At 38.9% G+C, this 27504-nt stretch overlaps 1 long non-coding RNA gene across 1 annotated transcript in view; it reads right to left on the bottom strand.

Moving 5' to 3' along the window:
* Positions 1-9978, bottom strand: part of LOC147370404 (uncharacterized) — a 39532-nt gene extending 29554 nt beyond the window's left edge. Inside the window, exon 1 of the long non-coding RNA XR_015166136.1 lies at positions 9766-9978. This is a non-coding gene — a long non-coding RNA (uncharacterized LOC147370404). The remainder of the gene's footprint in view (positions 1-9765) is intronic.
* Positions 9979-27504: the final 17526 nt, after the last annotated feature.

The raw sequence follows: 27504 nt of genomic DNA, 5'->3' as shown, positions 1-27504 counted from the left end.
CTCAGCCAATCCAATGGGAAGTTCCACAAAATGATTGTCAAATATAGGAGTTCTATCATTACACTGGGGCTTCCCTGATGGCTCAGACAGTAAAGAATCTGCCTGCAGTGCAAGAGACACAGGTTTGACCCCTGGGTCAGGAAGATTCCCTGGAAAAAGAAATGGCTACCCACACCAGTATTCTTGCCTGGAAAATTCCAGGGACAGAGGAGCCTGGAGGGTTACAGTCCATGGGATAGCAAAAGAGTTGGGCATGACTGAGCAACTAACACTTTCACTTTCATCAATACCTTGGCTAGAAGTGGTCAGGCTGTAACAACCCCCTGGACTTGTTTACTAGCCGAGGTTGCCCTAGAAGACCTGAGCCTCAGTGGCCACATGAAAGAGCTGCAGCTCAGGGCAGTCAGCTTGTTGACACTGCAGGCGGCTGAAAAGCAAGTCTTTTCTCGAGGACAGACATTGGCCACACCTCCACGGCTGCCAGGGCAGAAGAGTAGCTTCTGAGCTGCTAAAAATGTCTCTTTTCTTTACTCCAATTCAGTTTATTCCTCAAATGAGGTCACTTTGTGAAAATGGTTTGAGCTGTGCACTCATGATTTGTGTATTTTCTTAGCATATTGTGCTTTAATAAAAGAATTTACCTAAAAAAATCACTCTAATCTTTTAATGTTTGTCATAATATTTTATTTTTGCTTGGGCTAGTTCTGGCTTATGGCCTGTGGTTTTGTTCAGCCCCAGATCTAAGAATGGTTTTTAAATATATAAAAGGTTGTAAAACATGCCCTCCTTCCCCTATAAACACACACAAGGATATGTGTGAGAGAACACGTGTGGCTCACAGACTAAAATACTTACTAACTGGTCTTCTACATAAGAAGTTTTCCCATTTCTGCTTCAGAGAGTTCTTCTAGAACTAACATATCATGGGATTAGTAAGTCAATTATCTAAAGTTCAGCATGCCTTTAATTTCTTTTCTCCCAAGTAAAATTTTATTTTATTTATTTTAAAATGGTATTATAGTGTATTAATCTTTGTTCTACCTTTTATCTGCAAATAAATACTCTATGTCTAGAAGAAAGCTGATTTTAAAAAAAACAGTAAGTTTCTGTATATTGGGATTATAAGTAACTTGGAAAAAAAACTCCTTAGGACTTTTTTTTAGTTACATGATTTATATGAAATATGACCATCCCATGCCACAGTTTTAGAAATCAGAATGATATCACATAGTCACACAACCCCCCACCACCCCACCCCATGCACACACAATGTTTAATGTAATAAGATACGGAGCTTACTGGGTGATCTTTTTAAATGCTGCTTTTCTTAGTCCTGGATATCCACAGAAAACATAGCAACATGTGATGAAATGGCATAATGTGATTTATAAGAAAATAGTTCATCACATGCTGGACTTGGTGTGCTGTTTTCTCAGCAAGAATCACATGAACTCTGCAAGTTGCCACAAACCACAAATGCATCTTCAACTTTAAAAAGATATTAAAGCTCACCTGACACATGCGATTCTTTCTTGCCAAATATCTTTCGACCCAAACTGCGTTCACAGAGGCTCTTTACCTTCCTCATAAAAACACCCAGAAATATCAAATGCGTGGTAGAGTCACAAGTAAGGGACCTTCCCTAGGACTTTTTTGTGCCCTCTCATCTATGGAGAATTTACCATGAACTTGACAGAACTCTAATTCTCACTTCTTCCAAACCTCTTGCATAAGGGCACATTAGAAATATATATATATATATATATATATATATATTAGCCACATAATCAAAAATCTTCGTGTTAAAACATTTTATGTTTGTCCTTGAGAAAATTAGGCATTACTATCAAGTCTTCATTCCTTTTTTGTAACATGAAATGAAAAGGTTTAGACGATTTGCCTTCATTTTCTATTGCTGTAAAACCAACACTACAAACATATGGACTTAAACACAGCATTACTTTGCCAACAAAGGTCCGTCTAGTCAAGGCTATGGTTTTTCCGGTGGTCATGTATGGATGTGAGAGTTGGACTGTGAAGAAGGCTGAGCGCTGAAGAATTGATGCTTTTGAACTGTGGTGTTGGAGAAGACTCTTGAGAGTCCCTTGGACTGCAAGGAGATCCAACCAGTCCATTCTAAAGGAGATCAGCCCTGGGATTTCTTTGGAAGGAATGATGCTAAAGCTGAAACTCCAGTACTTTGGCCACCTCATGCGAAGAGTTAACTCGTTGGAAAAGACTCTGATGCTGGGAGGGATTGGGGGCAGGAGGAGAAGGGGACGACAGAGGATGAGATGGCTGGATGGCATCACTGACTCGATGGACGTGAATCTGAGTGAACTCCAGGAGTTGGTGATGGACAGGGAGGCCCTGGCGTGCTGCAATTCATGGGGTCGCAAAAAGTCGGACACAACTGAGTGACTCAACTGAACTGAAACACAACACAAATACTCTCACTTTCTGTGGATTGCACATGATTGGGTTCTCTGTTCAGTGCTTCACCAGATAAAACCCAGGTTTCAGCTACATTTATAATTTTCATCTGGGGTTTAGGCTCCAGCCGTAAAGAATCTGCCTGCAATGCAGGAGATGTAGAAAATGAGAGTTCCATCCCTGGGTCGAGAAGATCCCCTGAAGGAGGAACTGGCAACCCACTCCAGTAATCTTGCCTGGAAAATCCCATGAGCAGAGAAGGCTGGTGGGGTACAGTCCATGGGGTCACAAAGAGTCAGACAGGACCGAGTGACTAAACACGAGCGTGCAGAAAGCTCACGAGCTGTTGGCAGAATGTATGTCCTTGCTCTTGCTGTACTGAGTCTTTTGTTTTCCTATTACTGTAGGTGTAGGACCACCCTTTTTTGTTAATTGGAATATAATTGCTGTATGATGTTGTATTAGTGTCTGCTGTACCATGAAGTGAATAGCTATATATATACATGGACCACCCCCTCTCCACCGGCTTTGACCTCCATTTCTCCCATCCCACCCATCTAAGTCAACACAGAGCACTGAGCTGAGCTCCCTGTACTGGAAGCTGCTCTCTACTAGCTATCTATTTCACATGTGGTAGTGTATTTATATCAAACCTAATCTCCCAATTCATCCTGCCTTCCACTTCCCCTGCCCCATGTTCGCACATCCATTTTCTACCTCTGTATCTCTATTCCTGCCCTGCAATTAGGTTCATCTGTACCATTTTTGTCGATTCCACATATGTGTATTGATATACAACATTTGCTTTATTGTTTCTGACTTACTTCACTCTGGATGATAGACTCTAAGCCCATCCACATCTCTACAAATGACCCACTTTCATTTCTTTTCATGGCTAATATTCCATTATATATATATATGTCCCACATCTTCTTTATCCTTTCGTCTATCAGTGGACAACCATTCAATATCTAGAAGCTGCCACATTCCCGGACATCTGGTCATCTGCAAAGCCAGCAATGGAAAAATCTCCCTCACATCAAATCTTTCTCTTGCTCTAAACTTCTGAATTCCTCTTTGCTCCATCTATGCACCCATACTGTTTAAGGGGTTTGTCTGATTAGGTCTGGCCCACCAAGATAATCTCACTTTCTTAAAGTCAACGGTGCTACATAACACAATCTAATTATATACATAAAATCTACAAGATTCACAGTTCCAGTGATAATATACAAAAATGTACACTGGGGTGGAGATCTCAGAAGCCATTTTAGAATTCTGTCTACTAGGGTTGCTTTAGGGATTCCCTGGTGGCTCAGACGGTAAAGCGTCTACCCACAATGCGGAAGACCCGGGTTCGATCCCTGGCTTGGAAAGATCCCCTGGAGAAGGAAATGGCAACCCACTCCAGTATTCTTGCCTAGAAAATCCCATGGATGGAGGATGGAGGATGCATACAGTCCATGGGGTGGCAAAGAGTTGGATACAACTGAGCAACTTCATGGAGGTTTCATGGAGGGTTGCTTTAAGGGTTAAATAAGATAACATGGCGGAGAAGGCGATGGCACCCCACTCCAGTACTCTTGCCTGGAAAATCCCATGGACAGAGGAGCCTGGTAGGCTGCAGTCCATGGGTCGCTAAGAGTCGGACATGACTGAAGCAACTTAGCAGTAGAAACAAGATAACATGGAAAAACACTTATCTGAATATCCAGCCCTTAATAGAGGCCTAACAAACTGATTTATCCTGATTATGATACTGTGGAGAAGGAAAGAAAATGAACTACTAACTAGTCAGATGAACCACAGGAAATCACCACTTCTATAGATCAATAATAATATATCAGCAATTTCATATTGTCCTATTTACCATACTACTCAATAGCACATTTCACAAAACATTGAATAAACACCTCTAGGTGATTTTTAGTCCATAATTTATTCATTTTCTTCTTTCATTCATTCATCCGTAGCAATGTAGAGCTTACAGAAAAGAACAAGGTAACCATCCCTAAACCTTTTAAAACCTTAGGATCTAGTGGATTTGAGTCCTTATAGATTTTAACAGTGCAGTTGATATTAAACAAAGCTGCTTCTGACAGAGCTAAAAGAAGCAACACATATAGCAATTTCATGCGTCTAACCTCACATTGTTTATAATCCCATGACAAAAACAAATGGAAACGATAAATTTAGAAGAAGCTCTGTACTACACAGGCTCTGTGACAAATGGAGTTTATAGTCTTGGCAAGCAGCCCCCAAGGTTTTCCAGCGTTAGCTGGCATCTTAGTTTGGAAATACCTTTCTTAGTTTCTCAGCAACAGTTAAGATATGACAAACAATCCCAGTGTCTCCTTTTTTGGCTTCAAATAAAATAGCATAAGCATATTTAAACATCTATCTTCTGGCTTCTAAAAATCCTCTTTCTCATGAGCACTTAATTCATAGCTCTGTACACCTTACAAGAGTCTCCCAAGGAGAGTTGTCCAAACTTTCCTGGAAACTTTAAAGCTTCCTTTGTAATATGATTCAGAATTCTGTTCTTTCCCAGTCTGTTTTCCATTATTTCATTGGTCAGGATGTGGGAAATATTTGCTGCAGATAAGACTCATCTTTTTACTTTGCCAATGGCAACTTGTTTGACTTATACTGTAATGTAAAGACAGCTCTCAAATTATTATTAACTTCATTGTGTTGATATCATTACAATAAAGCATATGATAGAAGATGTTTTAGACACAATCTCCTCTAATTCTCATCCTCATCATACTTTGAATTCTTTTTTATTGTTATAATTAACATACAATATGATATTAGTTTCAAATTTCACTTTGAATTCTTTTTGCAATATCCTCAAGCAGTTGCCATGCAACCTCTTCTTGAACACTGAGATAAAGAAATCACTAGCAAAGAAGTATTGCTCACACTTTTTATTCTTAACTTCCAAGCTGAAAAAAAAAAAAATAGTGTATTACAGTTTTCATTGCTGAACTTACAGTCTTTTGTGTTGGGATTGTGGATAAGCAAAAATAGACCTCCCTACCCTCCCCAGATACATGTAGATTAGATTAAATCTCAAACTTAATTAGCCAAGGACACAAATAATTAACAGAAGCAAGATTGACCAAACAAGTCAGAAACAGATGTAATTTATCTTAATGTGACTTTTTCTGGGCCTCCAGTTTTCAAAAAGACAGAAGCTAACAACAGTTTGAGCAGGGCAGAATAGTGCCTGGTCTGAGAAAACAGTCTGATTTTTCTTACCACAAGCTTTCTTAAAAATTATTTATTTGTTTCCTTTCAGCTCTGCAAGTGGTTGTGCGTTTGTGGACCTTGCTGTGCAATACTGTGTCTAGTACAGTAGTACATTATCTTTATTTCAAGCCTAGGAAGTCTAGAAGACAGCATAAAAGCAATGGTCATGTAGCTGGTATTACACTCTGTGATTGTCTTAAAAGCATATTACAAAACTCCAAATTTCTATGAGCATACCCTGACCATCCCCGCACTGAAGTTTCTCTTTATTAACTATTTACAAATAAATCACTCACATCAGGTGAATTATCTGCATCACTTTTCTAATGGAAATCATCTTTAAGATTATGTGTTCAAAACAGTTCTTTCTTCTGTAGATTTGCTTATTTTCCCAACATTTCTTTTCATATTAATGACATCGTTATTATTCTGACCTCCCAAGTGGCTCCAACGGTAAAGAATCTGCCTGCAATGCAGGAGACCAGGGTTTGATCCTTGGATCGGGAAGCTCCCCGGAGATGGAAATGGCTACTCACTCCAGTATTTTTGCCTGGAGAATTCCGTGGACAGAAGAGCCTGGAGGGCTACAGTCCATAGGGTCGCACAGAGTCAGATACAACTTGAGCAGCTAACACTAACATCCAAGTTAAATTCATCAAACTGACTTCTTCTTAAATCCCAAATCAAAGTTGTCATTAAGTTGAGATATCTTGGCTAGCTATTTTCTGTCCACAACTGCTGACACAGTTTAAATTTATATTTTATCTTGCTGTCATAGCCTAGTATATTGAGTCTACTCCATCACAAAAAGCAAAAAACAGCATTTTTTCCCCCATGCCACTTCCTTGGTCAAGAATCTGCAATGAATCATTCATTTTCCATAGTATCAGGAAGTATGACCAAAATATTATTTAACACTTTCTGCATGAAGGGTCAAAAGATCTGATCTGTTTCTTATTATGGAACATTTTTATGTTTAATGTCATCATGTTTGTTTCCTTTATAGCCTTTCCACAGCTTGAAATGACACATTTCTTTGTTTAATGATGTATTATTTATTTATTTAATTAAACTGTAAACCTCGCAAAGGCAAGAGCCAGGCTTTTTTATTCACTGTGTATCTTGTGCCTACTATAGGTTATTGTATGCTCAAGCTGAAGCTCCAATACTTTGTCTACCTGATGCGAAGAGCTGACTCTTTGGAAAAGACCCTGATATTGGGAAAGATTGAAGGAAGGAGAAGGGGACAACAGACGATGAGATGGTTGGATGGCATCACAGACTCAATAGACATGAGTTTGAGCAAGCTTCTGGAGATGGAGAAGGACAGAGAAACCTGGCGTGCTGCAATACATGAGGTCGCAAAGAGCTGGACATGACTGAGCGATGGGACACTAGGCAAATATAATGAAATAATGCCATTAACAGGAACATGGCTGGACCTAGAGATTATCATAGTGAGTGCAGTAAGTCAGACAGAGAAGGAGAAATATCATATGACATCCCTTATATGTGAACTCTGAAAAGAAACAATACAAATGAACTTATTTACAAAACAGAAACAGACTCCCAGACTTAGAGATTGAATTTCTGGTTACCAGGGGGAAAGTTAGGGAGAAAGGTAGTTAGGGAGTTTGGGATTGACATGTATACTTCTATATTTAAAATGGATAATCAACAAAGTCCGACTATATAGCACAGGGAACTCTGCTCAATGTTATCTGGAATCCTAGATGGAAGGGGAGTCTGGGAGAGAATGGATATATGTATATGTATGGCTGAGTGCCTTTGCTGTCCACCTGAATCTGTCACAACATTGTTAACTATCAGTTCAGTTCAGTCACTCAGTCATGTCTGACTCTTTGCGATCCCATGGACTCCAGCACACCAGGATTCCCTGTCCATCATCAACTCCTGGAGCCTGCTCAGACTCACGTCTTTCAAGTGGGTGATGCCATCCAACCATCTCATCCTCTGTCGTCCCCTTCTCCTCCCACCTTCAGCCTTTCCCAGCATCAAGGTCTTTTCCAATGGGTTAGTTCTTCACATCAGGTGGCCAAGTATTGGGGCTTCAGCTTCAGCATCAGTCCTTCCAGTGAATAGTCAGGACTGATTTCCTTTAGGATGGGCTGGTTGTATCTCCTTGCTGTCCAAGGGACTCTCAAGAGTCTTCTCCAACACCACAGTTCAAAAGCATAAATTCTTCGGTGCTCAGCTTTCTTTATTATCCAACTCTCACATCCATACATCACTACTGCAAAAACCATAGCTTTGACTAGATAGACCTTTACTGGCAAAGTAATGTCTCTGCTTTTTAATATGCTATCTATTTAATACAATTGACTGTACTCCAATATAAACTAAAAAGTTTTTTAAAAGGCAAATAGAAGGTGCTCAATAAACACTTACTGATTTAATGGAGAAAGGAAGTAAGGACAAAAGGAAGGGAAAGAGGAGGAAGGAATTATTCTCCTGGTCTCCTCACTTGAGCACACCACCTATTTCCTTCTCCACCCCCATTTCATATATATACTTCCAGATAATTCATTGCCTTTTTTTTTTTTCACTACATCTCTTCCCTCTATAGCTCCCTACTTTTTCTGCACATCAAATCTTGTCACAGGACAAGTCACATCTCATCTCAGCTTCTCTTGATTCTATGTACCTTCCAACCAGAGACATGTCTCATATTTAATGAAAAGTTAAGTATCCATCTAATTTTAAGCACCTGGTTACATATTTTCTTACACTGCCATATAATCATTGAATATTTGGTATTGTTTCTGCAAATAGACTACCTTTCCAGTTGTTTGTCCTCTCCCTGTCTGCTATCAGAGTCTTTCACCACTCTTTCTCCTCTCTACTCTGCATTATGTTAATCTATATTTCCCAGACTCCCTACTCTCAGCTTCCCAGTAAGTTTAGCATTGAGAGAAACTCATGGAAGTTTAGGGGGAGGAGAAGCTGGGGTGTTTCTGTTTCCAGAGACTATTCTTACAGGTACTGTATTTTATCCATGGCTTATCTCTTGCTAGGCAGCCACTGCTGTGGTTCTACCTTCTTCAGATGCCCTTGTTTCTGGGTTCTAGTAATATCATCTCTCCCTTTGTTTTACTCTCCATTGGGAAAGTAAGGGCTTCCTGCTGTACCTAATTTCTGGGTTACTCCAATCAAAACCAGTTCAGCTGTTCTTCTATTCATGTATCAGAAATTCCTTTTATCGACTTTCTTGTGTTTGAAGGACTTCAAATAATTTCTTTTTTTCTGGCAGGACCCTGACCAATGTGCCTTCTTTAACTATTTTCTAGGATATGAAATTTTCCTATATCCTTCCATAGCGGGTCTTGTAAAGTTGCTTATGTATGTTCATTGTTTTTTTTTAATGAGCTTTACATGCTTTTATTAGAAACAGTCACCTGGAAAATATTCCACTGTTTTCTATAAACAAGATTCAAATAGTGTATTCCCCCAGTTCTTGAAGGAATGTCATTTAGCTTTCTTCTGGGGTAAATAAAGGTGAGATGATTTTGACTAGCTCACAAACATCAAGGAAAATAAGTGTGTTCTCTGTGTTTAACATTACACATAAAATAGGCTTTTCACTTTCCCTCATTTTGTGTACTGAGTCACATCCCGATCATCTATAGAAAAAGTGTTATTAATAGCTAAGACTCTAAAGGCAAGAATTAAACTGTGATTAAAGTTGCAGTGTGTGCTCTTAAGTTCAATTCAATCTATGTGTCAATTAATAAACAAGATCCATTTAAATTACTTTACCCCTTTCACTAGAAATGAAACAAAGCTATACTTCCTCAAACATCTTTTAAAGGAATCTTTTTTTTCATGCTTCATCCACTACTGATTGAATCACATGAGACTATTTCCCACTGTCTTCTACTTTTGTAAAAGGACAGTATAGTTCATGACGGAGTATAAAATAGAGGTGTAAAATCTCAACATAAAGTAAAACAAGGCTCTAAAAGATTGGAAAAAAAGAAAAACAAGCAAAAAACAAACAACCTAAAAAGCAAGATAAGGCTCTAAAAACACTGGAAAGACTGGTGGAAAGATACTCACCCCACGGCTGCTCAGGACTAGAAGTGTAGTCTTAATTAAATCAGTGAAATGCTTAGTTTCCCTTCATGCTCCTTATTTTCAACATTCAGGAATGGGCTGGATTAAATGATCTGTTAAGACTCCAGCTGAAAAGATAGATTTAAACAAACAAAAAGCAGAACTGGTGACACCTCTCTTTTGATTCCAATACAAAAGCAGTCACACAGCCTTTGTGAATCAAGGAGTATTGACGTAGGAATACATAATAGGAGAGGCCAACAAAATATTTTTCATTTTTGAACCAGTCCTTTCACAGATAATGAGACACTGAATAAACTGAGAAGCAATCACATTTTGCTTGGCAATAGGTAAACAAAGTTAGAATATTCAAGATTGGAAAAATGCAATGCTTAGTTAATGTTATTACATAATTTTAAAGCTATAAGAGATCTTGAAACACAGTCCAGAGGGCTTTTTTTAACCTTTCTAAGGAAATCATTCTATCATTGGGAAATCATTCCATCATTGGGAAATCATTGGAAAGTTATAGAATCTCTTTCCTGATTAAAACCACCAAACAAAAACTAAACATATACACTGAGAAAATTGTACATACAGTTTCTGGGTGTTCACAAACCTACTGAAATCTACCCCTGCAACTTCTGAGCAATTCATCCCCATCATTTAACAGGTTAAAGACTTGATACTCAAAGGATTTAAATACATAATCCAAAGCCACCAGGGTATTTATGACAGAAAGTATACTAAAACACAATCTCTCACTTAACTACTCTATTTCAAACTGCCTCTTATTTGGCTAGGAAATGTTAACAATTAATATCATTAATGAAATAATAAAGAAGATTATTAATTAACTTTGTTGTTGTTCAGTTGCTAAGTGGTGCCCAACTCTTTGTGACCCCATGGACTGTAGCACACCAGGCTCCTCTGTCTTCCATTATCCACTGGAGTTTGCTCAAATTCATGTTCTTTGAGCCAATGAAGCCATCCAACCGTCTCATCCTCTGCTGCTCCCTTCTCCTTTTACCCTCAATTTTGCCCAGCATCAGAGTCTTTTCCAGTGAGTCAGCTGTTCCTTTTAGGAGGCCAAAGTATTGGCGTTTCAGCTTCAGCATCAGCATTAACATCACTGATGTAAAAAATAAAAAGTATCATTCGGACCAAGTGGTAAAATGTCTAAAATATAAGATGGGGAAAAAAATCACTGATGGAAAACTTGAAGCAAATGTGAGAAAAGCTAGTAGAGACTGTAGTAGGTATTTTTTTCCCTAAAAATAGTATAGCTCAGAAAGCTTCCTATCCAAAGCACAGATCAGCAAACCAAAGGTAATGTCAAAATTAGTTCTCCTTTCTATGTAAATTGATCGAATATCCTGATGAAATTCCACTGCCATTCTTTAAGTTCTCTTTTCTTACATATAACTTCTCTTAACTCCCAGGGTTCAGCTCCCCTGGGAAATGCAGCAGAGGGACCCCTTGTTGATCCTTGGCTCCTGCCTCTTAATTTTCTTTCTCTTCTTTCCCTCCTGCATCACAAAAGAGTACAAGCAGGGGAACTACCTAGGATTCCAGGAGAGGGTAAAAAACAGAGCACATAAAATCAGTATCACATTTAGCAAAGAGGGGTTACGGGAAAGACCATGAATCATCATCCTTTACTGCTTCTGGATGTATTGCTTTGTTTCTACAAATTTGAGTTAGCATTTGGAATTTTCCTAAGCCCAACTAAGCTGTGTTCGCACTCACCTCCTTTGTGCTGTTAATGGCAAATATATTACATTTCTATATATCATAAGTTCAACAAGTGGCTCAGACAGTAAAGTGTCTGTCTACAATGTGGGAGACCCGTGTTCAAGTCCTGGGTTGGGAAGATCGCCTGGAGAAGGAAATGGCAATCCACTCCAGTACTATTGCCTGGAAAATCCCATGGACAGAGGAGCCTTGTAGGTTACAGTCTATGGGGTCGCAAAGAGTTGGACACAACTGAGCAACTTCACTTTTGCTTTATACAATTGATTTTTAAATTAGTTAAAAGACAAGAAGAGATAAGAAATACACTTTTATACTCTCTTTTACAATTATATTATGTAATTCCACAACTGCATAATTACCTTTATAGTGTTCTTTGTTTTCTTGTATGGATTTGAAAAAAAAAAGATCATTTGCTTTTAGCCTTTAGATTTCTTTAGATAGATCTAAATTCTTTAGATTTCTCAAAGATAGGGCTGAGATTAATGCATTCTTTCACTTTTAGCTTATCTTTTAACATCTTTTTTCTACTTTTATTTTTGAATGATAACTTTGCTGCATTTAGGATTCTTGGTTGTTCTCTCCCTGATGTCTGACCTCCACTGTTTCTAATGAGAATTTGCCTGTTTATTTTAGTGGGGTTCCCTGTAAGTAATGAGTTATTTTCTTCTTGCTACTTTCAAGATTTTTCTCCTTGCCTTTGACTTTCACTATTTTTACTCTGACTTGTCTGTCTGTGGATCTCTTTGCATTTATCCTTTGAGTTTGCTGAACTTCATGGATGTGTAATGTTTTCCAATATACTTTGTGAATTTTCAACTGCTATTTCTTCACACTTTTTTTGCTCTTATCTCTCCTCTCCTTCTGGTATTCACTTTGTGTGCATTGATGTACTTAGTACTGTCTCATATTCCTCTGAGTGTCTAGTTTTCTTCATTCATTTTTTTTCTTTCTGCTCTTTGGGTTGCAAAATCTCCATCAATTTATTTTCAGCTTTGCTAATTATTTCTTCTGCTTTCTCAAGTCTGCTGTTGAGCTCCTCCAATGAAGTTTTCATTGAAAATTTCAACTCCAGAATTTCCATGTAGTTCCTTTTTCATCATTTATAGCTCCTTGATACGTTGTACTTGTTGCAACATTGTCATTATGGCTTTCTTTACCTCTTTAGTCAGTTTCCTTTTAGTTTCTTAAGCATAGTTATAATGCTACTTTGAGTCTTTCTCTATTAAACCTGACATCTAGTCACTTACAGTCTGCTTTTTTCCCCCCAATGTATAGGTGATATGTTCTTGTTTATTTGCGTGTCTCAGAATTATTTGTTGGAAATGACATTGTAGATAATACATTGAAGCAATTCTGGTACTGTTACTGTTAGAGGAAGCACACTGATTGAAACTGCCCACCCTGGCCAGGCACCATAGTAACCATATGCATGAGTTGTTTTAGGACAGGAGGTCCTGGTAAGGAACACGGAACTAATAAGCCTCCGTCAACTGGAAGAGTTCAGGAAAGGTCAAAATGAGACACCACATGTCCGACCACTCCCAGAATCCTTCTCTCTAGCATTCATCTTGGCTGAACAAGGCATGCACCACCAGGAAGGACTCTTGAGTCAGAATGATTGGCTAAAGACAACCCGGAAACTGATCCCATCCCCATAAAACCCGAGACATCAAGCCATGTGACAGAGCTGTTCTCCTGGGTTCCCTTACCCTGCTGCTCTCCGCCCATGTGCTCTTTCCCAATAAAATCTCCTGCTTTGTCAACACATATGTCTCCTCAGACAATTCATTTCCAAGTGTTAGACAAGAGCCCAGTTTTGGGGCCTGGAAGGGATCCTCCTTCCTGCAACAGTACCTTCCCTCTGGGGCTTGTTACTGTTACTGACCATGCTGTTTTTGTGAAGTCTATCACCCAGCCCACCCCACCCAGCACTCTGTCAAGCCTCGTATGCTATCCAGGCACACAGGCTTGGAGAGCCCAGATCATTCTCAGATGACAGTGGTTTGGCAGCACTTTCTTTAACTGTTTCTTTCTCTGCCTTCACCTACCTATTAAACTGCAACAATTGCCAGCTAATTGCTTTATTGTTTTCAACAATATCCTGGGGATGAATTGTTTAACAGGCCAATGAAATTTAAGCTGCTTTGAAAGGATAGCTCCTAAAATCACTGTTTGAGGTTTGTTCTGACACAAGGAGTACTCTTTACAGCTGTCTTTTTCCCTGGTTCTCCCTGGCAAACAGTTAGCCAACAGTTTTGCCTGTATTCCCAGTGAATCTAACAATCTCATCAAATGTTTACTGCCACAACTCCTGCTAGTTTTGAGAACACCTCTGGGTTTAAATTTTTTCACACTTTTTTGCAAATGAAGTCAGATCTCACTAGTGGTAAAGAACACACCCACCATTGCAGGAGATATAAGAGACAAGGATTCGATCCCTGGGTGGGGAAAATCTCCTGGAGGAGGGCTTGGCAACCTACTCCAGTATTCTTCCCTGGAGAATCCCATAGACAGAGGAGCCTGGCAGACTATAGCCCATGGGGTTGCAGAGTCAGACACGACTGAAGCAACTTAGCACACATGCAACACACAGCCTGATTCTCCTTCCAGAAAAAAAAATATATAGGCCATGGCTCTGGAGCTGAATGTGAGGACAATGTTAAGACATACGGCTTTAGAGCTGCATGCTGAATGGAAGGTGGGGGCTGGTGAGCAAACAGTAACCTCGGGTCTTCTCAGCTTGCGTCTCTCAGTATGGAATCTCCACCTTACAGTCAAAGGAAAGGACAGGCTTCAGGGTTCTCAGTGGTGCTTTACTCAAGGTAGAGCCCCTGTCCCGTGAGTGGGGGTTGAGTAGAAGAAAGGAGCCCCCACCCCTGTCAGTCAGACTTGCTGGTAACTTAGGTTCAGCAAGAAACAACAGAACAGGATGAGAAATGCTGTGGTCCTGCCCCTTCTAAGAGAACAGCCCTCTAACTTGGAGCTTGAATGAGAGGGAGTCCTGTGTTCTTGATCACACAAGTTTGGAGTGGAGTTTCTATCTCACTAAGATGGGAGAGCAAAGAAGGGAGTGAGTCTTGGTTCAAATACCATTGATTCTTATGGTTCTTGCCAAATTTTAGCAGGTTTTCTTGAATGAATACTCTTCATTTGCTGTATGCCCTTAGGCCCATTTCCAGAAACTTTAAACAGTTGTATGTGTGTTTACATTTTTTTTTAATTTTTGCTGAAAAGCAGGTTCACAGAACCCCCCACACTGTCATACTGAAGGTAAAGCCTCCACATTACCTTGCTTTTTTGGGAAATTTTGAAATACTTTGAAAATAAACACTGAATTAAATATTATCCTTATTTTATAAAGAAAGTATTCTTATTTCATATCACAATCCATCCGTGAGCAAGAATTCGAATAGAGTTCTTACAAATGCAGACTTCAAAACCCCTACTCTTAATATATTACACTAACTAATTTAATAGCAAAGAAGGGATATAAAAGATAAATGATTACTTTGGGAAAACACAGATTTTGAAATGCAGAAACCTGTTACCTATTATTGTAGGCATTGTTAGTGAGCAGTAAACTTGTATTGTTTTATATTCTGAGTACCGAGGAAGTGTCTGGTAGTACAGATTACTTAATAAGCTTGTTGCCAAATTAATACAAAAATGAATTGTGATGAAGGAAATTTTACTAGCTTTGTCCTTTTCATTTTTAATTTCACCTTGTGATAATTTTAAGATAAGATATGGCAATTTGTAGATTATGAGGAGAAATTCTACATAGAAACACTGGAAGTAAATAATCTGAAAAACAAGAGTATACAAGTAAAGATAAATCAAGTCTAAGAACAGTTAGTAAGATCATTCATAGGTTTTATATCAACCTTTGATATTTCAAGACAACGGCAAGCATATGAATAAATAAGCAGCCAGCTTGAAACCTTTGATACTTTTTATTATCTGCAAATTGTCATGAAACTTTTAATTACTCTAGAAAGTAAAATTAAATTAAACAATGATTGTTTTTCTTAACATACACTTATAACTATTATGTTTTCTAGATAATTATGTCATAGAATATATATCTTGATGCAAGAGACCTGGATTCAATCCCTGGGTGGAGAAGATCCCATGGAGAAGGAAATGCCAACCCACTCCACTATTCTTGACTGGAAAAATCCCACGGACAGAAGAGCCTGGCAGGCTACAGTCCATGAGGCTTCAAAGAGTTGGACACAACTGAGCACTTGTTTTGTAGATAATTATGTCATAGAATATATATCTTATACATATATATATATTCTATTTTATGTAATAAAATATACAACCACATATACTTATGATCAGTTTTGTAAAGGATACATTCTGTGGTAAGTTTGTTGTATACTGTAACCCTTGCTGAATTGTATATATTTTCATTAATAATTCAAAATATATATATTTGGTTTTATTTATTTTGAGCAATATTTTTTAAAGTATGAAAAATTTAAAAAGAAATGTTTAAGAACCTATATACCTTATATGGATGAGATTGACACACTTAAAGAGTGAAAATGTTAGTCACTCAGTCATGTCTCACTCTTTGTGACCCCATGGACTACAGCCCGCCAGGTTCCTTTCTCCATGGGATTCTCCAGGCAAGTTTACTAGAGTGTGTAGCCATTCCCTTCTCCAGGGGATCGTCTCGACCCAGGGATCAAATCTGGATCTCCTGCATTGCAGGCAGGTTCTTTAGCATCTGAGTCACCAGGGAAGCCTGACGCACTGAGTAAATTATAATAAATGGCACCCTACAATCTGATAGGAGTTCCTGAAATTACTGGCATTACAGTCAGGACAGCATTTATCCAAATAGGATACGCAGGCCATCTGCAAAAGATCTTATCAGTGTAGATCTCTAAGCCCCACTCTGCATCCTTCACATTAGAATCTCTGGGGACATGACCCAGGAATCTATAGTGTCAATCATATACACCCTGGGTGACACTTCCACGTATGAATACTCAAGAACCATGGATTAAACAACTGAATCCTAGTAAAGATAATCTAGACATTCCACTTATTCCCTGAATATCAACTGTCATACAGGGATAAGACCTCAGAAGGAGACTTGAGAGCAATCACAGAGGTGAAGGGGTAATCGCTGATGAAAATTTATTTACCAGTATTCAGAGTTAATATGTAAAAAACTACATAAGCAAAGCAGAATATAGACATAGAAAAGAGCTTTTATTTGGTATAAATGAATTACAAACCACATACATAATCAGAACAAATGAAAAATATGTTTAGTGTGTGAACAAGAATAATTACAGTCCCTCAACCAGTCTTGGCATATGATACAGTAGTTTAAGGTTGATATTTCTGTTTTGACAGTAGACTTATAAAGGAGATGAAAGACAAAAAAAAAAAAAAAAACCCCTGATTTTTCCTTTCTTATGTTAGGTTAAATGGGTAATGGCATACTGAAGAACTAGCATTTCATCAAAGGTCATTTAAATCAAAGCACTATAATTATTCACTTTTTATAGATACTAATTATAATTTCACTCATGCTTTTCAGTATTTCAAAATAAAATTGCTCTTCATTTTTATGCCAAAACATCTTTACAAAAGTTGTTACAGATTATTTCCAATACCTTTTGCTCAGCCATTTGGCATCATCACTATTCAGGCAACAATGTTCATATGGTAATAGTTAAATTTGTTTCACTAGGGCCCTCTCATCCAAATTTTTCATTTCCAGCCTGCACATGCTGAACTCCAGAAAATGTTTTAATTGTTTTATTTAAATATGGATATTTCTAATTCAATTAATATCAGATATGTTCCCCATCCTCCCCCTACCCTGGAAACCACCACTTAAAGAATAGACCTACTCTACAAATAGAAGACTCAATCGTATTTTTTAGCTTACAGTTAGGCAGACTTGGGTTTGACTTTCAACATTGCCTCTTCTTAGCTGGATGCCATTAGGAGAGTGCAAACCTCTTTGAATCTCACTTTTGTCATCTCAGTTTGTAACCTCCAGAGTTGTTCAGGCGTGATTTGAAACTATCCCCTGTCCAGGGAGGGCAGAGAGGGACCAAAGAAGGGAACCTATATTGATAGGTGGTCAGTTTAAGAAGCAAGGGAACTTATGTGAAAGATTTGTCTTGTGTGGCCACAGCAAGAGTAAATGTCCACAACCACATGCCAAAATCTTAAAAACTTATATAGAGTTCTTACCAGGGTTCAGCCATGTGTTCTGTCCAGACAAACTTACAAACACAGTGCTCTCTCAAGGGTCCAACCTTGAAAATGGCTCCCATTTAGGGTGTGATGTACAGAACATACATTCTGAGGATGGGGAAGGGATGGGGAGCCTCCAACTGCAGCTTGTGGGTCAACCTACAGTCATGTTTTTCTCAATGACCATTTCCAACACCGCCACTTTTAAAATGAAATAACACTCACTTTGCCTTTGTGTCAAGATTAAAGGAGTTAATTGAGTGTGCAAAACAGAATAGTAGTACAGATAATATCAGTCGGTTAGTATTGGGTGCATGCTCAGTCATGTCTGACTCTTTGCAACCCCATGGACTGTAGCCCACCAGGCTCCTCTGTCCATGAAAATTTTCAGGCAAGAACACTGGAGTGGGTTGTCATTTCCTACTCCAGGGGATCTTCTCCATTTAGGGTTTGAACCCGCATCTCCTGCATTTGCAGGTGGATTCTTTACCACTGAGCCACCTGCTAAGCCCCAATTAGTTATTACTGCTGTCTAACAAATAATCTCAAAACTATAGGAATCAGGAGTTGCTTGTATATTTTTGAAATTAGTTGTTTGTCAGTTGCTTAATTTGCTATTATTTTCTCCCGTTCTGAAGGCTGTCTTTTCATCTTGCTTATAGTTTCTTTTGTTGTGCAGAAGCTTTTAATTTTAATTAGATCCCATTTGTTTATTTTTGCTTTTATTTCCAGTATTCTGGGAGGTGGGTCATAGAGAATCCTGCTGTGATGTATGTTGGAGAGTATTTTGCCTATGTAATCCTCTAAGAGTTTTATAGTTTCTTGTCCTATGTTTAGATCTTTAATCCACTTTGAGTTTATTTTTGTGTATGGTGTTAGAAAGTGTTCTAGTTTCATTCTTTTACAAGTGGTTGACCAGTTTTCCCAGCACCACTTGTTAAAGAGATTGTCTTTTATCCATTGTATATTCTTGCCTCCTTTGTCAAAGATAAGGTGTCCATAGGTGCGTGGGTTTATCTCTGGGCTTTCTATTTTGTTCCATTGATCTATATTTCTGTCTTTGTGCCAGTACCATACTGTCCTGATGACTGTGGCTTTGTAGTAGAGCCTGAAGTCAGGCAGGTTGATTCCTCCAGTTCCATTCTTCTTTCTCAAGATCGCTTTGGCTATTCGAGGTTTTTTTGTATTTCCATACAAATTGTGAAATTATTTGTTCTAGCTCTGTGAAAAATACCGTTGGTAGCTTGATAGGCATTGTATTGAATCTATAGGTTGCTTTGGGTAGTATACTCATTTTCACTACATTGATTCTTCCGATCCATGAACATGGTATATTTCTCCATCTATTAGTGTCCTCTTTGATTTCTTTCACCAGTGTTTTATAGTCTTCTATATAAGTCTTTAGTTTCTTTAGGTAGATATATTCCTAAGTATTTTATTCTTTTCATTGCAATGGTGAATGGAATTGTTTCCTTAATTTCTCTTTCTATTTTCTCATTGTTAGTGTGTAGGAATGCAAGGGATTTCTGTGTGTTGACTTTATATCCTGAAACTTTACTATATTCATTGATTAGCTCTAGTAATTAAGCTCAATTCCAGAAAAATAAACAACCCAATCAAAAAATGGGCCAAAGAACTAAATAGACATTTCTCCAAAGAAGACATACAGATGGCTAACAAACACATGAAAAGATGCTCAACATCACTCATTATCAGAGAAATGCAAATCAAAACCACTATGAGGTACCATTTCACGCCAGTCAAAATGGCTGTGATCCAAAAGTCTACAAGCAATAAATGCCGGAGAGGATGTGGAGAAAGGGAACCCTCTTACACTGTTGGTGGGAATGCAAACTAGTACAGTCACTATGGAGAACAGTGTGGAGATTCCTTAAAAAACTGGACATAGAACTGTCATATGACCCAGCAATCCCACTGCTGGGCACACACATTGAGGAAGCCAGAATTGAAAGAGACACGTGTATCCTGATGTTCATCGCAGCACTGTTTATAATAGCCAGGACATGGAAGCAACCTAGATGTCCATCAGCAGATGAATGGATAAGAAAGCTGTGGTGCATATACACAATGGAGTATTACTCAGCCATTAAAAAGAATACATTTCAATCAGTTCTAATGAGGTGGATGAAACTGGAGCCTATTATACAGAGTGAAGTAAGCCAGAAAGAAAAACACCAATACAGTATACTAACGTATATATATGGAATTTAGAAAGATGGTAACGACAACCTTGTATGCGAGACAGCAAAAGAGACACAGATGTATAAAACAGTCTTTTGGACTCTGTAGGAGAGGGAGGCGGGGGATGATTTGGGAGAATGGTATTAAAACATGTATAATATTATATAAGAAACGAATCGCCAGACCAGGTTTGATGCAGGATACAGGAAGCTTGAGGATGGTGCACTGGGATGACCCAGAGGGATGGTATGGGGAGGGAGGTGGGAGTGGGGTTCAGGGTGGGGAACACGTGTACACCCGTGGCAGATACATGTTGATGTATGGCAAAACCAATACAATATTATAAAGTAAAAAAATAATAATAATGATAAAAAAATTAAACAAAAAACAAATTAATGCATGCATACAATGGAATGCTTCTTGAAAAAAAACTATAGAAATCAAAATTTCACTTTTCTTTTCATTTTATATATTAGGAATTTGAGGAATGCTTAGCTGAGACATTCATCCTAAGGGTCTCTGATATAGACGCTCTCAGATGTTGGCTGGGAGACTCAGTCAAAAAAACATCTGAAAAGGCTGGCTGTGAAATAAGACTCTCAAATGCTGACACTTGGGGGTGATTATAGGCTGGAGGCCTAGCTCTTGACTAAAGTGTGTACTTCTGTCTTCTCCAGCATTGAGATATCAGCATAACCATATTTACATGGTTTCTAAATACTTTTGGAGTGAGTTTTCTAAGAGAGCCAGATGGAAGCTTCATAGTCTTTTCTGATCTGAACTTGAAGTTACAGAGCGCACGTCTACTAAATTCTACCAAATTGTAAGAGAATCGCTAAAGCTGGTCCAGTTTCAAAGGGAGAGAAATTTAGCCCCCAAATCTTGATGGGAAGAAGTTCAAACGATTTCTCTTAAAATCACCACGTAGTCCTGCAGACTTGAGTTATACATAGTCCATGCTATTTACATTAATTTTCTCTTAAGTTTTCATATTTATATATCAGGTATATATAATATATTAGATATATATATATATATCCTTCTTATTTTATATATATAATTTATACATAAATTCTCCTAATATTTGCATCTATTGGCCAGATGTAGATATTAAGAGTTTCCACTTACAGGTGTCAAGTATTAAAACAGATAATTAAAAGATTGGTATATCTTCTAGAGGATTAATATTTTTAAACATAGATGTTTAATTATAGATAAAGGCATTAACTAGACCTTAAGATATTTAGATATTAAGATACTAAGATCTGTAGTAACCTCAGGATTATATGAAACTACATCCTGAGAAGAAAACATTATAAACAAAGAAGCTTCAATTGTGACTATATTCAGATATTGGTTTCCAAAAGAACAAAGATATTTTGTAAGGATATCTTATATCTTATACCATGTATATCATTTTTTTCCTCCACCATATGGTATCTTTCAACTTTAATGTGTACCCTAGTGTTCTAATAACCCAGTGCTCCATGGACTTGCTATAGTCATCAATAAACCATAGAGACTGAAAGCAGAGCCGGATGTTTTCTAAGGACAAGGTCTTCACAAATGTGATAAATTTCCTAATGGTGATTTAGCTTGCTTGTCTCCTATAAATTAAAATGTGAATATTCAGTTCTGGAGCCTTCCCTAGGACATCAGATGACTATCGGGCCAGAGCTGCCCACCATGAGCCGGGTATTATATAATCAACCAAGCCATAAGGTCCACTAGGCACAGCAGCCATCCTGTGTATGAATGGGGACAATGTTTTACTTGGGCTCAGACTTGAGCAGGTTCAGAAAGAACAAGCAAATTATGAGAACAGACTCCCTTGAAAATTGTCTTTCCTGTATCAATGCCTTTCCTCAGATCATACCTTCTAGAGGTTGACTGCTCTTGTATATGTTGATATTCACCACCCAGGTCTCCCTTCAGGAATAAAGGATTCATTATATCACACACTGTAATAGCTAGCCCTCAGCTGTCAGCCCTTTGGGAGTTTGCCTTAGCTGGACAGAGCTTCTTTTCCTAAGATCACTCCCTTCCTTGAGCACCTACTTTCAGTGACCACTGAAAAAGCATATAAAGACCTGGTTCTCGGGGCTTCCTTGGTGGCTCAGTGGTAAAGAATCCACCTGCCAATGCTGGAGAAACAGGTTCCATCCCTTATCCCACATGCCACAGAGCAACTAAGCCCATGTACCACAACTATTGAGACTGTGCTTTGGAGCCTAGGAGCTGCAGCTACTGAATCCCATGCACCCAGAACACGTGCTCCACAATAAGGAAAGCCACTCCAATGAGAAGCTCACTCAGTGCAATGAAGAGCAGCCCCCGCTCACCATAACTAGAGAAAAGCCCTCACAGCAATGAAGACCCAGCACAGCCAAAAATAAATTTTTTTAAAGACCTGGTTCTTTTGTCTCAGTCAGGACAGCTCTCAAGAGTCTCCTGGTCTTCAGTCTTCTTGCAAGGCTGGTGGAGACACTCCAGAGAGGGAGAGGGCATCACAGTTCCCTTCTCTCTCTGCCCAATCCTGCCTCCCACCTTCCCCTTCCACAGGTATTATTCTAAAAAAAAAAAAAAAAAAAAAAACCTTCACATTAAATCCCTTTAACAAAGTCTGCATCCTGAGAAACTCACCCTGAAACTGACAGAGGAGGCTCAAACTACCGTACAATTGCACTCATCCCACATGCTAATAAAGTAATGCTCAAAATTCTCCAAGCCAGGTGTCAACAAGATGTGAACCATGAATTTCCAGATATTCAAGCTGGTTTTAGAAAAGGCAAAGGAACCAGAGATCAAATTGCCAACATCCACTGGATAACCAAAAAAGCAAGAGAATATCAGAAAAACATGTATTTCTGCTTTATTGACTATACCAAAGCCTTTGACTGTGTGGATCACAATAAACTATGGAAAATTCTGAAAGATATGGGAATACCAGACCACCTGACCTGCCTCTTGAGAAATCTGTATGCAGGTCATGAAGCAACAGAACTGGACATGGAACAACAAACTGGTTCCAAATAGGAAAAGAAGTACATCAAGGCTGTATATTGTCACCTGCTTATTTAACTTACATGCAGATAACATCAAGTGAAATGCCAGGCTGGATGAAGCACAAGCTGGAATCAAGTTTTCTGGGAGAAATATCAATAACCTCAGATATGCAGATGACACCACCCTTATGGCAGAAAGTGAAGAAGAACTAAAGAGCCTCTTGATGAAAGTGAAAGAGGAGAGTGAAAAAGTTGGCTTAAAGCTCAACATTCATAAAACTAAGATAATGGCATCTGATCCCATCACTTCATGGCAAATAGATGGGGAAAAGTGGCAAACTTTCTTTTTGGGGGCTCCAAAATCACTGCAGGTGGTGACTTCATTCATGAAATCAAAAGATGCTTATTCCTTGGAAGAAAAGTTATGACCAACCTAGACAGTACATCAGAAAGCAGAAACATTGCATTGCTGACAAAGGTCCATCTAGTCAAAGCTATGGTTTTTCCAGTAGTCATGTATGGATGTGAGAGTTGGACTGTAAAGAAAGTTGAGTGCTGAAGAGTTGATGCTTTTGAACTGTGTTGTTGGAGAAGACTCTTGAGAATCCCTTGGACTGGAAGGAGATCCAACCAGTCCATCCTAAAGGAGATCAGTCCTGGGTGTTCATTGCGAAGACTGATGTTGAATCTGAAACTCCAATACTTTGGCCACCTGATGCGAAGAACTGACTCGTTTGAAAAGACCCTGATGTTGGGAAAGATTGAAGACAGGAGGAGAAGGAGAAGACAGAGAATGAGACGGTTGGATGGCATCACTGACTCGATGGACAGGAGTTTGAGTGAACTTAAATTGCCAACATCTGGGAGTTGGTGATGGACAGGGAAGCCTGATGTGCTGCAGTCCATGGGGTCGCAAATAGTCCGACATAACTGAATGACTGAACTGAACTGAACTGACAGAGGAGGAAGAATGTGGGTCCAGTTCACAGATGGGAAGATGTAATACATCTTAATGTATTACATCAAGACTAGCAAGACATGGACTGCTGTCACCCTGCAGCCTTCCTCAGAGGTGGCCCCCCAAAAACCCAGGGTGAAGTAATTCTCTCTGTTGAAAATTGTGAACAGTACAGCTTATTGCTTATCATGTATGGAGAAGATAGTGGTTTGAGTTTGAATGTACACTGATTCCTGTGCCTGAAGGCACAGCAATCAATGTTCAGACACGAGGAAGTCTGGAGAAGAGATGGAACATGGAAGTGGCCTTAGAGTATCCAAATATTTATGCCCCATATAAATGCCCACTGATGTGCGTTCATCACCAAAAAGATACTCAGTAACCAACTGGACCAGATGATCCATCGCATCCCATGAGTGTCAATCACTTTATTGACTCAGCCCAGTGGTACTGATGCAATGAATTATGAATGACGTGGTCACTGTGTCAGGGACAGAGGCTATCCATGAACTACCTAGCACAAACTTTCTCTCATCAAGAATGATACAGCCTCTGTTTTGGCTACTTCATGATCATTGTAGACCAGCTGTTGCTTTGGATTCTTGATGAATAACTACAGCACTCAATGTCTGAGCTCCAGTAGCCGCACAGACTCACTTCTTTTGTTTCCTAGACCTGCTGTGCAGTGCCTGCCCCAGGGCCTGTATACACACTTTGCTCATGCTCTCTCTCTTTCTCTTACACAATTCAAGTAGTCTTTGTTGTAAGTTGCAAAATGTACCATACTGCATTCTTGCCCATTTTTTTCTGGTACAAAACACTTTGCAGCTGGTGAGAAATCCATAAAAAGTTTGCTTTTTAAACTCATGACTATTCTTAACAGAACTTTGCAAACTCAGAATTTCAACCTTCAATTTCTTTTTCTAAATGGCCCACAGTACTTGAGCTTCCTGAAGCTAAGACAGCTGTTCCAGGGAGAAAGAAGGGGAGGAGAAGGTAGCAAACATCTAAGGATTTCTATTTTTCTTTCAATACCCACATACTTGGCAACATCAACCAGGTTCTTCCCATAACCAAAAGGCAGCTCTTCGCCAGTCTAAATGGCTCTCTTACCAAAAATCCCTAACCTTTGATCACCATTAACCATCATAACATGTGCACATGAGCTTGGGTTTACTGAATGATTTGCAAAAGGAATCCTGTTACCCTTGTGGGTTGCATTCACCATAAAATCATTATTTAAATTACATAGAAAGCTGCACATATATTTAACATATTCCCTGGTGGCTCAGATGGTAAAGAATCTGCCTGCAATGAAGGATACCTGGGTTCGATCCCTGGGTTAGGAAGATCCCCTGCAGAAGAGAATGGCAACCCACTCCGGTATTCTTGTCTGGAGAATCCACAAGGACAGAGGAGCCTGGTAGGCTACAGTCCATGGGGTTGCAGAGAGTTGGACATGACTGATTGACTAAACACAGCACAGCTGCCCTCTTTTGCTGGCTTCATCTTGAAAAGAAGAATCTTTTTTACAGACCAATTTTACAGCTAAAGAGATAGAAGAATGGTTCCATATTCACAGAATCCAGTAGACTTATTACACACCTTATCACTCAGAAGCACTTGGCATGAGTAGAATTGCTGACTTAGAATATAATAGTATTAATTGGCATAGCATCTTGTGAGGATGGCACATAGGCCTCCAAAATGTGGTTGTTTCTCTGAACCCTGAGGATAAAGGTCTAGGGTCACTCCACCAGGCAGATGACTAGCCTGTCTTACCAAATTTAAGGGAAATTCACAATGGATCACAGAGGAGAAAGAAGTACCATTATGGCTTTAGAACTAGTTATAAAAGTAAAGCCTGCAGCTCGCTCAGCTAATTCTCTTTTTTAAAATTAACTTTTATTGGAATATAGTTGTCCTACAATACTGAGTTAGTTTCTGCCATACAGCAAAATGAATCAGCTATATGTGTATACGTATCCCTTCTTTATTGGATTTCCTTCCCATTTAAGTCAACACAGAGCACTGAGTAGGGTTCCTTGAGCTATATAGTAGATTCTCATTAGTTATATATTTTATACATAGTATCAATAGTGTATATATGTCAGTCTCAATCTCCCAATTCATCTCACTCCCTCTTCCCCTCTTGATGTCCATATGTTTGTCCTCTACATCTGTTTCTCTATTTCTGTTTTGCAAATAAAATCATCTATACCACTTTTCTCGATTCCACATATATGTGTTTCTATCCCATACTTGGTTTTCTCTTTCTGACTTACTTCACTCTGTATGGCAATCTCTAGGTCCATCTACATTTCTACAAATAATGCAATTTCATTCTTTGTTGTGGGTGAGTAATACTGCATTGTATATATGTACCACATCTGCTTTATCCAATCCTCTGTTGATGGACATTTAGGTTGCTTCCATGTCCTGGCTATTATAATACAGTGCTGCAATGAACAATGGAGTACATATGTCTTTTTGAATTATGTTTTCCTCAGGGTAAGTGCCCAGTAAATCCTTGCAAGTTTGGCCACTACCTTGAAAGGGGCACTCTAAAGGGAATGAAAGATACCTCTTGGGCTCTGCCTCAAATCCTCTCCACATCCTATTCCAGAATTGCAGTGTTGGCCCATCCTTTGAAGGTTTCAACCAGCTTCCCACCAGTACAACCTGACAGCACTTGACTCAGGTCTGTGTTAATATCTCTCAATCCCTGCCTGGGTTTTTGTTTTAAATTTTGTTGATTTCATTGCACCTTCTTGGGATGTCTGTAAATACTTATGTGTCATTCTAAAGTGCAGGGGAGGATCAATAAGGCTTCCCTTGACCAATGCAGGGTAGAAGCTAAGGAATAGATGTTCCTTTTGATATTCAGCTGGTTAATTCTGAAACACACACCAGAAGGCTCTTCAGAAGGGACCACAGAACTGACTGTGGCCAACTCAGTGCCTGTATTGCCTTTTCCTCCTTCCTGTCCAACCATCCATCACTTCTTGCTTTCTGGAATCACTTGCTTCATGCTTTACAGTGACCCATGGATCAAGTACCTACATGGAAACTTTTGTCTTAAAATCTTCCTTCAGAGAATGTCTAAGACAGATTACTATTAGAGAAACTGAGGCCATGGTAAGCTGGAATGGAAGAACTTCTGAAAGATGAAAGTGTGAACCACATCAAGGCATTCTATTTCTACACAGGAACCTGGGAAACTTTATTATGTCAGGACTTAGCTCAATTAAATTAGATTTGAAGCTTTTAAAAAACTATTGCATTGTTATTACATCTGATTCTAAGCCTGGAAAGTATTCTTTTATGGAAGTTCAAAACATCCAGTGTATGATGTCTCCAAGTCTGAAAAGATTTCAACCTGACACTCCCATTCATGTCACTGGGGCGTGTACATAATGATCAAAAGATAATACTTGGCTGGCCTTTAAGGGAAGGAAGGTCTCTGTGTTGTGGCAGATAAGCACTGACGCACATCTTCTCTTTTTGATTTCAAAACACATTTTATTCATCTCTAAACATTTCTCAATAAAGCTGGAGAATCTACTGCCCTAAACTAGAGCAAGCAGGATG

This window comes from Bos grunniens, chromosome 6 (assembly GCF_055505025.1).
Source record: "Bos grunniens cultivar Pamir isolate PY7600 chromosome 6, Bosgru_T2T1.0, whole genome shotgun sequence".
NCBI classification, from domain to species: domain Eukaryota; kingdom Metazoa; phylum Chordata; class Mammalia; order Artiodactyla; family Bovidae; genus Bos; species Bos grunniens.
Note: the sequence above shows the minus strand (reverse complement) of the source record. Positions and strands in the feature narration are given on the sequence as shown.